Source organism: Salvelinus fontinalis, chromosome 1, assembly GCF_029448725.1.
Source record: "Salvelinus fontinalis isolate EN_2023a chromosome 1, ASM2944872v1, whole genome shotgun sequence".
Lineage (NCBI taxonomy): Eukaryota > Metazoa > Chordata > Actinopteri > Salmoniformes > Salmonidae > Salvelinus > Salvelinus fontinalis.
Window position 1 is genome coordinate 62,402,238 of NC_074665.1, and position 12,690 is coordinate 62,414,927.

General features: G+C 41.8%; 1 protein-coding gene across 5 annotated transcripts in view; it reads left to right on the top strand.

The window, feature by feature from the left end:
* LOC129859393 (E3 ubiquitin-protein ligase MARCHF8-like) overlaps positions 1 to 12,690 on the top strand; it is a 129,586-nt gene that overhangs the window by 16,396 nt on the left and 100,500 nt on the right. The window lies entirely within an intron of this gene.

The window sequence follows — 12,690 nt, forward strand, 5'->3', positions numbered from 1 at the left end:
AATAAATATAGTACCTAACATCTGATTTGGACCATAATTCTTCCTAACAATGGGTAATCCAATATAATGATCAAAAGCCACTCACGGACACCCCACGCCAATCCCACCCCAACAACCAGTATACAGAATCAGTTCTATATGTTTGACAGGTAATATTGCACTGCTGTTTGAAGTATTGCTACTTCAGTACTTTTAATACATTCCCTGTGAATCTGGTCAGTGTTTTCCTTAAGCACATAGTGGCCAGCCAAATAGAAAAAGTAGCCAGCTAGGAATCCCCGGACCGTGCCCGCCGGGTTAAGAATTTATTTATTGCCAAACGAGCTCCATTTTGGTGGCCTCTGGTACATTCTAATGCCTTGATTCCATCTGAAATAAACAGCCAAATTATTAAATACTTTATTGAGTTTACCTCTCAGATTTGAAAAATGTGTTGTATTGTGTTTACAATTTAAATAACTGAGAAATATATGAATTCAGTGTATTGTTAGTTTTTGGGATATCGTCTAGGCCTACACTACCGGTGAAAAGTTTTAGAACACCTACACATTCAAGGGTTTTTCTTTGTTGACTATTTTCTCATTGTAGAACAATAGTGAAGTCATCAAAACTATGAAATAACACATATGGAATCGTGTAGTAACCAAAAAAGTGTTAAATAAATCAAAATGTATTTTAAATGTGAGATTCTTCAAAGTAGCCACCCTTTGCCTTGATGACAGCTGTGCACACTCTTGTTATCCTGTCAACCAGCTTCACCTGGTAGGACGCGCTCCAGCAGGTATATTTCACTGGTCATCCCCAAAGCCAACACTTACTTTGGCCGCCTTTCCTTCCAGTTCTCTGCTGCCTATGACTGAAACGAATTACAAAAATCACTGAAGCTGGAGTCTTATCTACCTCTCTAACTTTAAGCATCAGCTGTCAGAGCAGCTTACCTGTACCTGCCCACAGCCAACCTGTAAATAGCACACCAAACTACCTCATCCCCATATTGTTATTTATCCTCTTGCTCTTTTGCGCCCCAGTATCTCTACTTGCACAGCTATTACTCCAGTGTTAACGCTAAATTGTAATTATTTTGCCTCTATGGCCTATTTTATTGCCTTACCTCCCTGCTCTTCTACATTTGCACACACTGTACATAGGTTTTTCTATTGTGTTATTGACTGTATGTTTGTTTATGTGTAACTCTGTGTTGTTTTTGTCGCACTGCTTTGCTTTATCTTGGCCAGGTCGCAGTTGTAAATGATAACTTGTTCTCAACTGGCCTACCTGGTTAAATAAAGTTAAATACGTTTTCAAAAACCTGGAACGCTTTTCCAACGGTCTTGACGGAGTTCCCACATATGCTGAGCACTTGTTGACTGCTTTTCCTTCACTCTGCAGTCTGACTCACCTCAAACCATCTCAATGGAGGCCAGGTCATCTGATGTAGCTCTCCATCACTCTCCTTCTTGGTCAAATAGCCCTTACACAGCCTGGAGGTGTGTTGTGTCATTGTCCTGTTGAAAAACAAATGATAGTCCCACTAAGCCCAAACCAGATGGGAGGGTGTATTGCTGCCTTGAATTCTAAATAAATCACTGACAGTGTCACTGACAGTCACTGACAGTGTCACCAGTAAGGCACCCCCACAACATATCACTTCCTCCATGCTTTATGGTGGGAACCACACATGTGGAGATCATCCGTTAACCCACACCTCATCTCATAAAGACACGGCGGTTGGAACCAAAAATCTCCAATTTGGACTCCAGACCAAAGGACACATTTCCACCGGTTTAATGTCCATTGCTCATGTTTCTTGGCCCAAGCAAATCTCTTCTTCTTATTGGTGTCCTTTAGTAGTGGTTTCTTTGCAGCAATTCGACCATGGTCTGATTCACACAGTCTCTTCTGAACAGTTGATGTTAAGATGTCTGTTACTTGAACTCTGTGAAGCATTTATTTGGGCTTAACCCCCTTTTTCTCCCTCAGTTTCGTGGTATCCAATTGTTAGTAGTTACTGTCTTGTCTCATCGCTGCAACTCCCGTACGGACTCAGGAGAGGTGAAGGTCGAGAGCTATGCGTCCTCCGAAACACAACACAACCCAACCAAGCCGCAGTGCTTCTTAACACAACGCGCATCCAACCCGGAAGCCAGTCGCACCAATGTGTCAGGGGAAACACCGTACACCTAGTGACCTGGTCAGCGTGCACTGCGCCCGGCCCGCCACAGGAGTCACTAGTGCTCGATGAGACAAGGATATCCCTGCCAGCCAAACCCTCCCTAACCCGGACGACGCAAGGCCAATTGTGCGCTGCCCCATGGACCTCCTGGTCGCGGCCGGCTGCGACAGAGCCTGGGCTCGAACCCAGAGTCTCTGGTGGCACAGCTGGCCTCAGACCACTGCGCCACCCGGGAGGCCTGGGCTGCAATTTCTGAGGCTGGTAACTCTAATGAACTTATCCTCTGCAGCAGAGGTAACTCTGGGTCTTCCATTCCTGTGGCAGTCCTCATGAGAGCCAGTTTCATCATAGCGCTTGATGGTTTTTGCGACTGCACTTGTAGAAACTTTCAAAGTTCTTAATTCTCCGTATTGACTGACCTGCATGTCTTAAAGTAATGATGGACTGTTGTTTCTCTTTGCTTATTTGACCTGTTCTTGCCATAAAATGGGCTTGGTCTTTTACCAAATAGGGCTATCTTCTGTATACCCCCCTACCTTGTCGCAACACAACTGATTGGCTCAAACGCATTAAGAAGGAAAGATATTCCACAAATTCACTTTTAACAAGGCACACCTGTTAATTGAAATGCATTCCAGGTGACTGGTTGAGAGAATACCAAGAGTGTGCAAAACTGTCAAGGCAAAGGGTGGCTACTTTTGAATAATCTAAGATGTATTTTGATTTGTTTAACACTTTTTTTGGTTACTACATGATTCCATATATGTTATTTCATAGTTTTGATGTCTTCACTATTATTCTACAATGTAGAAAATAGTAAAAATAAAGAAAAACCTTTGAATGAGTAGGTGTTCTAAAACCTTTGACCAGTATGATCAGGACTATTTTCTTGGTAAGAGAATATTAAACCTTTTGAAAATATTTATTGAACCTGTTTTCTCTTGAGACTAAAGTATTTTACTGCAAGATATTAATTGCCACAATTGTTTGTTCTTCAAATAATGTATTTTATTCAAACAGAAAAAATTAAGTAAATAGCCCAAATTATCTAGATTTTTTTTTATCAAAGATTACATTTAAAATCAAACAAATTGTGTGATGGGGACTTTTTCAAATGGAAAAATGTGTCTCTAAAGTAAACAGAACAGATGGTCAGTTAAGTTCTGGGTCCATACGTGTTAAGAGAAGAGATAGAATGACATCAGTTCAATTAGTGAAAGAATTTCAACAAGCGTTTGCAACTCTTTGTGAATTTCAGTATGCTATTTATTTAAAATAAATACTTGTTTAACAACTGACCCACAGATTTCTTTTTAAAGAATCTTGATTCCTTTTAATATGCATTTTCTCAGCTATCTGCAATATGATTGAAGAATGAACAGGTGTTAAACATGGCCTTTGCTACACAGAAAGCAGCAGTTGACTACTCCATTGTCAACACTTTGATTAAATCACTATCTTTAAAAATACCATATAAGTATCATTAGCTTTTAAAATGTTGTATCATATTTTGGACCCTAGTGAGGCTATCGAGCCATTAGCCTACCGATTGTTCCTGCAGTGAGGAGCATTCATCTTTTTTTTTCACCATCCTCAATTCGTCGGGGCATGGACTCTACAAGGTGTCGAAAGCGTTCCACAGGAATGCTGGCCCATGTTGACTCCAATGCTTCCCACAGTCTGAGAAACAAGGTCGATGAAGTCAATAACTTGCTTGTAACAGATGACATTGATGTTTTGAAACTCACTGAGATAATACCTTTGATACAGTGGTAGCATGGTTATAACATTTTACAGAAAAGACAGAAATGCCACCTGGGGCGGTGCTGTGTTCTATATATTTAGAAACACGTGCCTGTAAAGCTTAGAGACGATCTAATGTTTAATATTGTTGAAGTAATATGGCTACAGGTTCAGCTTCCTCACCTAAAGCCCATTCTTGTGGGAAGCTGCTATAGACCACTAAGTGCTAACAGTGGATAATATGTGTGATATCTGGATAATATGTGTGAAATGCTTGATAATGTATGTAATATCAACAGAGAAGTATATTTTCTGGGTGATTTTAAATATTGACTGGCTCTCATCAAGCTGCACACTCAAGAAAAATACTTCCAATACTTCCAGTTCCTCCAACCTGGTTCAGGTGGTCAGTCAACCTACCAGGGTATTTACAAACAGCACAGGAATGAAATCATCAACCTGTATTGATCACATCTTTACTAATGCTGCAGAAATTTGCTTTAAAGCAGTATCCAAATCCATAGGATATAGTGATCACAATATAATAGCCATATCTAGGAAAACCAAAGTTCCAAAGTATGGGCCTAATATAGTGTATAAGAGGTCATACAAGACATTTTGTAGGGATTCATATGTTGATGATGTGAAGTATATTTGCTGGTCTGTGGTGTGTAATGAGGAGCATCCAGACGCTGCACTTGACACATTTATGAAACTACTTATTCCAGTTAATAATAAGCACGCACCCATTAAGAAAATTACTGTAAAAACTGTTAAATCCCATTGGATTGATGAGGAATTGAAAAATTGTATGTTTAAGAGGGATGAGACAAAAGATATAGCAAATAAGTCTGGCAGCCCAACTGATTGGCAAACGTACTGCAAATTAAGAAATCATGTGATTAAGCTAAATAAAAATAAACTATACTATGAAACAAAGATATGAATGATAGTAAAAATCTTTGGAGCACCTTAAATTAAATGTTGGGGGAAAAAAACTACTCGAAGCCATCATTCATTGAATCAGATGGCTCATTTATCGCAAAACCCACTGATATTGCCAACTATTTTAATTACTTTTTCATTGGCATGATAAACAAACTTAGGGATGACATGCCAGCAACAAATGCTGACACTACACAACCAAGTATATCTGACCAAATTATGAAAGACAAGAATTGTACATTTGAATTCTGTAAAGTCAGTGTGGAAGAGGTGAAAAAATGTATTGTTGTCTATCAATAATGACAAGCCACCAGGGTCTGACAATCTGGATGGAAAATTACTGAGGATAATAGCGGACGATATTTCCACATCTTCAATTTAATCCTACTAGAAAGTGTGTTCCCTCAGGCCTGAAGGGAAGCTAAAGTCATTCCGCTACCCAAGAATAGTAACGCCCCCTTTACTGGTTCAAATAGCCGACCAATCAGCCTGTTACCAACCCTTAGTAAACTTTTGGAAAAAATTGTGTTTGACCAGATTGAAACCTTTATTTAACTAGGTAAGTCAGTTAAGAACAAATTCTTATTTACATCGTCGGCCTACCCCGGCCAAACTCGGACGACGCTGGGCCAATTGTGCGCCACAAAGAGGGACTTGGGAAAATTGCAGGTGGCTCGGAACAGGGCAGCACGGCTGGCCCTTAAAAGTACACAGAGAGCTAACATTAATGACATGCATGTAAAGCTCTCATGGCTAAAAGTGGAAGAGAGATTGACTTCCTCATTACTTGTTTTTGTAAAAGGTGTTGACAAGCTGAATGTGCCAAGCTGTCTGTTTAAAATACTAGCACACAGCTCAGACACCCATGCATACCCCACAAGACATGCCACCAGAGGTCTCTTCACATACGCACTATACACACACGTACACATCGATTTTGCGTTGTATATTTGTGGTAGTGGAGTATGGGCCTGAGGGCACACACTTAGTGTGTTATGAATTCTGTAATGAATGTATTATAATATTTTCTTTATTGTTTAACTGCCTTAATTTTGTCAGACCCCAGGAAGAGTAGCGGCTACCTTGGTTCTTGACACACTCAAACCGGTGTGCCTGGCATGTACTACCATACCCCGTTAAAGGCACTTAAATATTTTGTCTTGCCCATTCACACTCTGAATGGCACACATACTCAATCCATGTCTCAATTGTCTCAAGGCAAAAAAATACTTATTTAGCCTGTCTCCTCCCCTTCATTTACACTGATTTGAAGTGGATTTAACAAGTGACATCAATACGGGACTATTATTTTCATCATGAGCAAAAGGTATTGGTTTCCTACCAAAGTTGCAAAGAAAATGTTGTGAAACATTGTAACAAACACAAGAGACCAGCAAAATGGATAAAAGGGTGTGGTGGCAGTAGCAGGAACAGCGACATCTAGTGGGCAACATATGGTACGTTCACACTAATTTACGGTAAATAATGCAAGTGACTTCAATGGTAGATTTTTCTGAACGGGAAAAAAACATCACCAGATTCACAGGGAATACATTACAAAGGATGAAGAATCAATACTCCAAGCAGCAGCTCCATACTACTTGTTATACATAGATAACTGATACTGTATACTAGTTGTTGAGGGTGGAATCTGCCTGGAGGGGTCTTTGGGTGGCTATTGTTAATTCTGTTGGATTCCCCATGTCTTACTCATTCAGTTTAGCTTAATTTCTCAGAGATCAAATTATATTTCAACAAGGTAATGTTTCAGGAATGCTAATCTTAACTGTTTCTAACAACAGAAATCATTTCTTTATTGTGCATTTTGAGGTGGAATGACTCAGGCCTGTAATGCAATGGATGTAATACAGTCCGGTATTCGTGTTGTTCTGGTTTACCCTCTGTCTTCTAACTCAATCTAACCATGCCCTGCTCTGAGCTGCACTATGTCTGCCTCTCTACTGTTCCCTACAGTAACTCAATCTAACCATGCCCTGCTCTGAGCTGCACTATGTCTGCCTCTCTACTGTTCCCTACAGTAACTCAATCTAACCATGCCCTGCTCTGAGCTGCACTATGTCTGCCTCTCTACTGTTCCCTACAGTAACTCAATCTATCCCTGCTGTGCTCTGTGCTCCACTATGTCTGTCTATCAGCCTCCATAGGGAGAATGAATATTGATGCTCTGGAATAGCTTCTCTCTCTCTGTGGAGGATGTCAGACCTTGCTGTGCCTGCAGTGTAAAGAACTGTGGTGGTTGGAATGTAGGCTGTTTGCAAAGCCCCTCTGAAGCACACAACAGAGATAGGAGCTAGGCGGTGGCTGATGGCACTAGGTAGTTGGTTGCATTTTTATATAGCGCTTTTGACAAAGCCTCAAAGCACTTCACATTAGGGCTATATGGGGATAACTCATCCCATTCCACAGCTGACATTTTGTGCCAGAGCACTTACCACACATGGTGGCTGAGCTGAATGGTATTGGTACGCAATGAAACTGGAAACAGTTGACAACCCCGATATATCACCTTGGCAGAAGTGCCGGCTCAGCTGGAATGGATCGGGAGTATTATCTCTTTTTGATGATGTACTGTACCTTACCATTCTCTGGTTGATGATGTACTGTACCTTACCATTCTCTGGTTGATGATGTACTGTACCTTACCATTCTCTGGTTGATGATGTACTGTACCTTACCATTCTCTGGTTGATGATGTACTGTACCTTACCATTTTCTGGCTGATGATGTACTGTACCTTACCATTCTCTGGTTGATCATGTCATTACGGCCTTTGTGGTCCTTCAAGGGCTCAGGCTGCCTGTTTTGTCGCCCTGAAGTAGCAGTTACCGCTTTACACAGGAGGCCTTTTCATTCGTCATGGATGTGTAGATTTATACAGCAGTTCTGTTTTGAAAGATAATTTCATGGGTGGACGCTTAATTTATGTATCATGTAGGTGTACATTTGATTTAACATACCTTTTATCCAGGTTGGCTCATTAAAATACATTTGAAATAGATTTTTACACAACAGATCTGGAGACTTGATAAACAGCATAGTACTGTCTTTAAATTTAAATCCATAAGGGAAAGATTTATTCAAGACCTTGCTCATGGCTGCAATGAAATCACTGTTGACTGGAACTACCAGAGCTAGAGCTTTATACAGGTTCCATTCTTACAGGCCTCTACGGAGAAACATTCCTATTATAATGAAAGTACAAGGGCCTGCAGCAGAGAAAGAACTGGGTTGTATACACCGAGGCCAGGTTTAGATCTCACAGGTGGAAAGGTTGCGTCAATGTTTGTAATCAGTTTATCAATGGTTTCGTAAAAACAATTCACCTCAGCAGAATAATCAGTTAGAATTTTCTGACTGTTTTCCCACAGACCATTTTAGTTCCATTTTTCCCAGACACAGACAGTAGATGTGGGATGTTCGGAAAGCATAACACGCACGCACACACAACGGGACTTTATGAAGCGTGTAAACAGAGGTGGTATTCAGTTATTGTCACAACCAGCCTGTATTGCCTTTTGATGAAAGTTTGTTATCTGAAGATATTCTGGACTGAACTGTGTGTCCCTTCACACAGTTCAGTTTGTGTTGGACCATCAATAAGGTTTACAGGCTGACACACGTGTCCAATACCAGTCGGTGGTATCATTGGAAACTTATAATGAAAGATGTGTGATTGTTATTACTGTACTCCAATATATACCTGTGTCTATTATGATATTATAAAAATGTATCTGTAAGGTTCGTTGACTCCAGTGAGCTAACGATTAGTGAGAACACACTCTTTATTCATTTATTAATTCTGTTGTTGTGGATATGATGAGGGGAGAGGAGGGAGAGAGAGTTTTGAGGCTATAAAATGTTTATTTACATTGTTTACAACATTGGAGTAAAACAAGCTTATATTTTAGGTTCTGATTGGGTTTGACAGTTGAACGAACTCATGAGGCATTTATAACTTATATTCTTTAAGAATCAATGGGTTAGTGGTGCGGGCAGCTGTTTTTTCACCCGCACCCACCTGCAATTGATAATAACTCATCCACAACCGCACAACCTATATGTGGAAAAAGAGAACATATGAGGCCTGCACCAGGTCCTAACCCGCTAATATAGAAAATGCGCTGTAGGCTACAGTTCGAGACGGCAGAAATATTTTTTGGCGGGGGGTGCAGGATTTCTTTGGGCCTGATTTAGATACACTACATGACCAAAAGTATGTGGACACCTGCTCGTCGAACATCTCATTACAAAATCATGGGCATTAATATGGAGTTGGTCCCCCCTTTTCTGCTATAACAGCCTCCACTCTTCTGGGAGGACTTTCCCCTAGATGTTGGAACATTGCTGCGGAGACTTGCTTACATTCAGCCACAAGAGCATTAGTGAGGTCGTGCGCTGATGTTGGCCGATTAGGCCTGGCCTCGCAGTGGGCGTTCCAATTCATCCCAAAGGTGTTAGACAGGGTTGAGGTCATGGCTCTGTGTAGGCCAGTCATGTTCTTCCACACCGATCTCGACAAACCATTTCTGTATGGACCTCGCTTTGTGCACGGGGCATTGTCATGCTGAAACAGGAAAAGGCCTTCCCCAAACCTTCGTCACAAAATTGGAAGCACAGAATTGTCTAGAATGTCATTGTATGCTGTAGCGTTAAGATTTTCCTTCACTGGAACTAAAGGGACTAGCCCGAACCATAAAAAATGGCCCCAGACCATTACTCCTCCTCCACTAAATTTTACAGTTGGCACTATGCATTGGGGCAGGTAGCGTTTTCCTGGCATCCGCCAAACCCAGATTCGTCCGTCGGACTGCCAGATGGTGAAGCATGTTTCATCACTCCAGAGAACGCGTTTCCACTGCTCCAGAGTCCAATGGCGGCGAACTTGTCAATCACTTATTAAAAACTCGCAGCAAGACACAACCCACTGTGCAAAAACTGACTGAATCAATGTGGAAAATTGATTGTATTTGCAAAAAGTCCTCAACGTAAGGAAATAGTTTTTTTCACCAAACCTTTAACCTAAATCCAATGACATGGTGACAGCTCAACCAAATGTAAATTAAAACGAAATAAAATAACATTTTATTGGTCATGTACACATACATATTTTGGGGCGGCAGGTAGCCTACTGGTTAGAGCGTTGGGCCAGTAACCGAAAGGTTGCTAGATCGAATCCCTGAGCTGACAAGGTAAACATCTGTCATTCTGCCTCTGAACAAGGCAAGGTCGTCAATGTAAATAAGAATTTGTTCTAAACTGACTTGCCTAATAAAAATAAATATGAAATGTTAAATGAAGATATACATGTGTTTAGGAGATGTAATTGTGGGTGTAGCTAAATCCTTGCGCTTCTAGCTCCGACAGTGCAATAATATCTAACAATTCCACAACATATACCCAATACACACAAATCCAGTAAAGGAATGGAATTAAGAATATAAAAATAGATAGACGATGGGTAAATTATGAGATGAGATGGGTAAATTATTAAAGGTTCTAGTGTTCTATTTATTAAAGTGGCCAGTGATTTTAAGTCTATGTATATAGACAGCAGCCTTTATGTGCTAGTGATGGCTATTTAACAGTCTGATGGTCTTGAGACAGAAGCTATTTTTCCGTCTCTCTGTCTCAGCTTTGATTCACCTGTACTGACCTCACCTTCTGGATGATAGTGGGGTGAACAGGCAGTGGCTCGGGTGGTTGTTGTCCTTGATGATCCTTTTGGCCTTTCTGTGACATTGGGTGCTGTCGGTGTCCTGGAGGGCAGGTAGTTTGTTGGGCAGACCGGTGATGCGTTGGGCAGACCGCACTACCCTCTGGAGAGTCGTGTGGTTGCGGGCGGTGCATTGGCCGAATCAAGCGCTGATACAGCCCGACAGGATGCTCTCGATTGTGCATCTGTAAAAGTTTGTGAGGATTTTAGGTGTTGCGCCTTCTTCACCACACTGTCTGTCTGAGTTGACCATTTTTGGTCAGTTTGTCCGTGATGTGTACGCCGAGGAACTTGAAGCTTTCCACCTTCTCCACTACGGTCCCGTCGATGTGGATGGGGGAGTGCTCCCTCTGCTGTTTCCTGAAGTCCACAATCAGCTCCTTTGTTTTGTTGACGTTGAGTGTGAGGTTGTCTTCCTGGCACCACACTCCCAGAGCCCTCACCTCCTCCCTGTAGGCCGTCTCATCATTGTTGGTAATCAAGCCTACTACTGTTGTCATCCGCAAACTTGATGATTGAGTTGGATGCGTGCTTGGCCACGCAGTCATGGGTGAACAGGGAGTACAGGAGTGGACTGAGCATGCACCCTTGTGAGGCCCCAGTGTTGAGGATCAGCGGGGTGGAGGTGTGGTTTCCTACCTTCACCACCTGGGGTGAAATGACGTCTGTGCCAAGTGGGAATGGTGTATGAATCATTAGACTCAAGCAGTGTGTGTGACTGTGCGTGCTGACAGAAATCAGAGCCCACTCGCACTCTCTTTTGTGTGTTTCAGCATGTTATTGTAAAACCGAACAAGCCTCCAGTCATAATGACCTCTGTAGCTGGTGCCATGGCAACAAGGTTAATTTCTGACCGATCAGACCTTTTCAGGAAGTTATTGATTGGCCAGATGGTTACCGAAACAGTGATGGCCCAGACATATACAGTATCATTGATTGTCCAGAACGTAAATGTAACCCACATGGAGTTGAAATATTTAGTACAATCTCTATTTTAGGCCCCACCTACAGGCCTAAAGATTAGTTTAGAACCAGGCTTACTTCTGTAAAGGCTTCAGTCCTCTGCTTGTTCAGTTGGCTATATTGGTGAAGTAATAGCTACAGTATATTGATTAAGGCCTGTTCTTTTGCAGATAATTCAAATTGTATGAGTACATTATCTTTCTAGCAGATTCTGTTCAACTATAAATTGTTATCTAGTGATAAGCAAGCGATATGTGAAGTAGGGCTAGGGCCAACACGTGTGTGTGTATATCTCATAATGCTGCTGGGGTCTACAGCGGTCCAAACAGAGGTGAAACAAAATGGCAGTACTGCCTACAAACACATGACCTTGTCCCTGTATCTGCATAAAGCCTGGCTTTGTGTGTGTGTGTGTGTGTGTGTGTGTGTGTGTGTGTGTGTGTGTGTGTGTGTGTGTGTGTAGGATGGTGAAGGCTGGGTCAGTGTCCATGTAGCACTAGTGTGTAGGGGAAACAGTGGTTTGTGCAGACATTTCTCTGGACTCACTGTCTCACACTGGAGATAAGCTCATAAGCATTTGCATGTTGGAGGTCTCTCTTTCACTGTCTATCTTTTTCTTTCTCTCTATCCCTCTCCATCTCTCCACCCTCCTTCAGTCTGCCCCATCTCTCTTTCTCTGTCTCCCTCTCTCCTGCTCTCCTTCTCTCTCATTACATAATGGAAAGCCTTTCCTTAATGGAAAGCCCTGGTATGTAATTCATCTGTCTGTGATGGTATCAGGTCCCCTTGTTAGTCTCCCTGTGTCTTGTCCTCACTGTCTATAATGTCCTTGGGATCTGAGGGAGAGAATACCAGAAACCCCTATAGTCCCCTGAGATATCCCTAACCTTTACTGAGAGAGAACCCACCTCTACTTCCAGACAGCACTAGATTAGTGATGCATCAATACCCCTCATCCTCACCATCTTCCTGTCTTCTACCTCTTCCCTCCCTCCCTGTTGTTGTGTTATCATGGTGCTGCACTTTGTGACAACTACTGTTGTCAAAAGGGGTATATAAAATACATTTGATTGATTGACTGTGGTTCAGCCTTCACAGCACAAGGCAATGTTTATTGAACTTACAGAAGGCA